The following is a 6,000-nucleotide window of genomic DNA, read 5'->3' as shown; positions in this document are numbered from 1 at the left end:
GGAGATCTGCTGCTCTCTTCAGAGCTGGCAGGCAAGAACTTTTAAGGCTGCTGAAGCTGTGCTCACAGCTGCCCCTTCCCCCAAGTGCTCTGTCCCAGGGAGATGGGAGTTTCATCTATAAGCCCCTGACTGAGGCTGCTGCCTTTCTTTCAAGATGCCATGCCCAGAGAGGAGGAATCTAGAGAGGCAGTCTGGCTACAGCTGGTTTGCTGAGTTGCCGTGTGCTCCTGGGCTCCGCCCAATTCGAACTTCCCAGCAGCTTTGTTTACACTGTGAGGGGAAAACCACCTACTCAAGCCTCAGTAATGGTGGATGCCCCTCCCCTGACCAAGCTCAAGCATCCCAGGTCAATTTCAGATTGCTGTGCTGGCAGTAAGAATTTCAAGCCAGTGGATCTTAGCTTGCTGGGCTCCATGGGGGTGGGATCCACTGAGCTACACCACTTGGCTCCCTGGCTTCAGCCCCCTTTCCAGGGAAGTGAACGGTTCTGTCTTGCTGGGGTTCCAGACGCCACTGGGGCATTAAAAATCCTGCAGCTAGCTCAGTGTCTGCCCAAGCAGCCACCAGTTTTATGCTTGAAACCCAAGGTCCTGGTGGTGTAGGCACCTGAGGGAATCTCCTGGTCTGCGGGTTGCATAGACCATAGGAAAAGAATAGTATCTGGGCTGGATAGCACCATTCCTCATGGCACAGTCCCTCACAGCTTCCCTTGGCTAGGGGAGGGAGTTCCCCAATCCCTTGTGCTTCCAGGGTGAGGCAACACCCCACTGTGCTTCTGCTCGCTCTCCATGGGCTGCATCCACTGTCTAACCAGGTACCTCAGTTGGAAATGCATAAATTACCCACCTTCTGCAATGATCTCACTGGGGGCTGCAGACAGGAGCTGTTCTTATTCAGCCATCTTGCCAGCCACCTGTTTTTCACTGCTTTTAAGAGGGTCTAGACAGTCTCCTAGTGGCATGTTTGTTACATTAAAACAGCAATTTATCCTCAGAAAATAGGTAATATTCCAGAGACAGATTCGTTTTGCCTCCTAAATTGCTTCAGCCAGCACCATCATTTGCAGACTTGTATCATCAGGACATCCCAACAACATGACTTACAGCTAAGGAGCTGATACTATGATCAGATTTTGTTTGTTTGTTTTGTTGTTGTTTTATTTTTGCGGCAAGGTCTCACTCTGTCTGTCACCCAGGCTGGAGTGCAGTGGCACCATCTTGACTCACTACAACCTCTACCTCCCAGGATCAAGCAATTCTCCTACCTCAGACTCACTAGTAGCTGGGATTACAGGCATGCACCACCACCCCTGGCTAATTTTTGTAGTTTTGGTAGAGACGGGGTTTCACCATGTTGGCCAGACTGGTCTTGAGCTCCTAATCTCAAGTGATCTTCCTGCCTCAGCCTCCCAAAGTGTTGAGATTACAGGCATGAGCCACCACGCCCAGCCTATAATCAGATAATTTGATAATAGGATGGCCCTGTGAAATTCATTGCCCTTATATATGCCTCAGCAGCCAGAAGCAGCTGGCCGGAAGAATTCTGGGATGGCACAAGTATGTAAGCTCTACCTGCTATGGTCTGAACATGGTATTTCCCCAAAAAATTCATCTGTAGAAACCTAAACCGCACAGTGATTGTATTGAGGTGGGTTTGGGAAGTGGTTAGATCATGAGGGCTCTTACAAAAGAGGCTTGAGGCAGCACTTTGTCCTTCTGCCATGTGAGGACATAGTGAGAAGACACCATCTTGAAAAAGAAGGCAGACACCAAATCCGCTGGAACCTCAATGCTGGACTTCAAGGTCCCAAGACCTGTGAGCAATAAATGTCTGTTGTTTATAAGTTACTAGGTCTAACGTATTTTTTTACAGCAACAGAATGAACTGAGACACCACCCTATGAGACTGGAGGTGCGGGAGTGGTTGTTCCATAAATTTTGGTACATGCTTAGAATCAGCAACCAATATATCATAGCTTTTCTTTCAAATCCAGTACAAACACACTCTTTAGAGAATCAAGATGGGAAGTAGATGTGACCCTGTTGCTGTCAAACTAAGAACTTATTTACAGAATATTTTCTTTCTATTGCTCAACATAGGTCTCAACCAGTTTGAATTCCTAGCAAAGAAGGGAGAAGTCCATCCACCAGGGAAAGTAATCCTGGTTCTAATAAGCTGAGATCTATAAATATCACCTGGCTATTTGGGGCTTCTTTTTTTTTTTTAACTTTTATTTTAAGTTCAAGGGTACATGTGCAGTATGTGCAGCTTTGTTACATAGGTAAATGTGTGCTGTGGTGGTTTGCTGCACAGATCACTCTATCACCTAGGTATTAAGCCCAGCATCCATTAGCTATTCTTCCTGATATTCTCCCTCCCCTTCAACCCCACCCCCACAGGCTCCAGTGTGTGTTTTTCCCCACCATGTGTCCATGTATTCTCATCATTCAGTTCCTACATATAAGTGAGAACATGCAGCGTTTGATTTTATTTGGGGCTTCTTAAGCCACTAAAGAAATAGGCAGAGGACAGTGTTCCTATATTGGCTGAAGTGATATATTCCTATTATCAAGGAGACTTTGATTGCTGGTACATAATGGGGAGCACAAGGACTGTGCCTAAAACCCAAGGAATATACTGGACAGATTCCTCATTCTCACTGCCCAGTAACAATGGTCAATGTATTAGGAACATTAAGAACACTGATCCTTCAGGAATAAAGGGTCATCTCACCAGGAAAAACTAAGGTACCATCAGTGAGTGAAGGGAATCTGCAATGAGTGGCAGCTTTTGTCATAAAGGCAATCACCAAGGTGGCAACTGTAGCAGCTATGAATATGTTATGTTAATCTCTATATTATTGAACATTATCAAATCAACTCTGTGGTGTATGTGTTTATACCTCTATTTAATATATGAGTACACTGAAGCTTAGAAAGATGGGCACCTAGTAACTCGCAGAATCATCACTGAATCCATGCCTTATTATGAGACCCTTGTTCTTCTCTACCCCTCCCAACAATGGCTTACTCAGTGCCTGCAAGAAACACAAAGGGTCTGCAGGGATGTGAAGCAGTCATTTTCTGAGTGTCGGCAAATTCAGATACAGGTCTCCTTCATTTGTTGTGGTTGTTGTGGTTGTTGTTTTATTCTGTTTCCATTCTGCTTTCTGGGATTCTTCATGTTCCTGGAATCAAATCTGAGTACAGCAGTACAATATGAACCTTAGCTGTCACCTGATAGCCTTTCAATGAGCAAAAATTCTCTTAAGAGAACTGGAAATATCAAAGCATGAAGTGTTTTTCAGTTTTCTAAATCCATAATCAATATCAAGGAAAGTTCAACTGATGTTTTTACCTTACATTATAAGAGATAAAAATAAATAAAAAGACAGGATATCTGAGTTGGAATGAGTTGAGAATTCTAGCCTCTCCAAACTTTCTCCTCTTCCCTGAAGTTCATGGCTACATCCCTACCAGCTGCCCTACAGCGTCTGCTTAAACCGACAGGGCAGTCTGTTTTCTCTAGGATGTCATTAAAATGAGGGTCTTCCCTGGACCTTTAACTCTCATGCACCTATGTCTATCTGTCACCACAAGCCAGTCACTTCACTCCATTTAGCTTCAGTGTCCTCCCCTGTAACACAAGTATGATAACCTCAAAGTCACCCAATGGTTGTGTGGCTTAAACAAAATATAACCTGACATAGCAGCATTATTGACAATAACCAAAAGGTAGAAGCAACCTAAGTGTCCACAGATAAATACATAAACAAAATGTGGTATACATTTCCCCTCCTTTTGAAAAAGGTAGGAAATTCTAACACGTGCTATAACATGGATGGACTTTGAGAACTTTGTGTAACTGTAATAAGTCAGTCGTAAATGAACAAATACATTATAATTCCACTTATGAGGCACCTAGAATAGTCAAATTAATAAAGAAAATAGAATGGTGGGTGCCAGGGGCTGTGGAGGAGGACAAAATGAGGAGTTGTTGTTTAATGAGTGTGGAATGTGGTTTAGGATGATAAAGTTCCGAAGGGCTGGGCACTGTGACTCATGCCTGTAATCCCAGCACTTTGGGAGGTCCATCTTGGGAGGAGAAAAAAAAAAGTTCTGAAGATGAAGATGGACGGTGGTGGTAGCAGCACAATAATATGAGTATACCTAAAGCTGTTGAACTGCACACCTTAAAAATGGTTGAGGTGGCTCAGAGATAAAAGGAGGGTTCAGCATACACATCAAACAAGGTGATACATCATATCAACAGAATGAAGGACAAAAACCATATGTTCATTTTAACTGATGCTGAAAAAGCATTTGGTAAAATTCAACATCACCATAAAAAAAAAAAAAGCTTGAAAAACCTAGTGTAGAAGAAATATACCTAAACATAATAAAAGCCATATATGACAGACCCACAGCTAATATCATACTGAATGGGGAAAAACTGAAAGCCTTTCCTCTAAGATCTGGAACAAAACAAGGATGCCCACTTTCACCACTGTTATTCAACATAGTACTGGAAGTCCTAGCTACAGCCATCAAACAAGAGAAGGAAATTAAGGGCTTCCACAATGGGAAGGAAGAAGTCAAATTATCCTTGATTTCAGACAATATGATCTTATATTTGGGAAAGTCTAAAGATTGTCATTTCTAATAGTTTTTTGAGGAAACAAATTCAGAAAAGTTGTAAAATACAAAATCAACATACAAAAATCAGTAGCATTTCTACATGCCAGGAGCAAATAATCTGAAAAGGAAATAAAAGTAATCTCATTTACAATAGCTACAAGTAAAATTAAATAACTAGGAATAAACTTAACCAAAAAAGTGAAACATCTCTATAATGAAAGCTAGAAAAACATTAATGCAAGATGTTGAAGAGGACTCAAAGAGTTTTAAAAAAAATTCCACGTTCATGGATTGGAAGAATCACTATTGTTAAACTGTCCATAATACCGAAAGTAATCTACAGATTCAATGCAATCCCTATCAAAATATCAATGACATTCCTCACAGAAATAGAAAAAAAAATTCTAAAACTTATATGGAATTACAAAAGACCCAGAATAGTCAAAGCTATCCTGAGCAAAAAGAACAAAACTGGAGGAATCACATTTTCTGACTTCAAATTATACTATAGAGCTATAGTAAACAAAACATCACCGTAATGCCATTAAAAAAGACACATAGACCAATAGAAAAGAATAGAGAACCCAGAAACGAATCCACACATCTACAGTGAACTCACTTTCAACAAAGGTGCCAAGAACATACAATGAGGAAAGGACAGTCTCTTCAATAAATGCTGCTGGGAAAACTAGATATCCACATGCAGAAGAATGAAACTACAACCCTGTCTCTTACTATATACAAAACTCAAATCAAAATGGATTAAAGACTTAAATCTAAGGCCTCAGACTATTAAACTACTACAAGAAAACACTGGGGAAACTCTCCAGGACATTGGACTGGGCAAAGATTTCTTTCAAATATTGCATAAGCACAGGCAACCAAAGCAAAACTGGACAAATGAGATCACATCAAGTTAAAAAGCTTCTGCACAGCAAAGGAAACAATGAAGTGGAGAGACAACCCACAGAATTGGAGTAAATATTTGCAAACTATCCATCTGACAAGAGATTAATAATCATAATATATAAGGACCTCAACTCTATAGGAAAAAAATACAATAATCTGATTCAAAAATGGACAAAAGATCTGAACAGACATTTCTCACAAGAAGACATACAAGTGGCAAATGGGTATATGAAAATGTGCTCAACACCACTGATCATCAGAGAAACGCAAATCAAAACTACAATGAGATATTATTTCACCTCAGTTAAAATGACTTTTATCCAAAAGAAAGGCAATAACAAATGCTGGCAAGGATATGTAGAAAAGGGAACCCTCATACACTGTAAATGGGAATGGAAATTAGTACAATCACTAAAGCGAACAGTTTGAAGGTTCCTCAAAAAACAACTAAAAA

Source organism: Mandrillus leucophaeus, unplaced genomic scaffold, assembly GCF_000951045.1.
Source record: "Mandrillus leucophaeus isolate KB7577 unplaced genomic scaffold, Mleu.le_1.0 Scaffold1065, whole genome shotgun sequence".
NCBI lineage: Eukaryota > Metazoa > Chordata > Mammalia > Primates > Cercopithecidae > Mandrillus > Mandrillus leucophaeus.
This window is presented reverse-complemented; position numbering follows the sequence as displayed.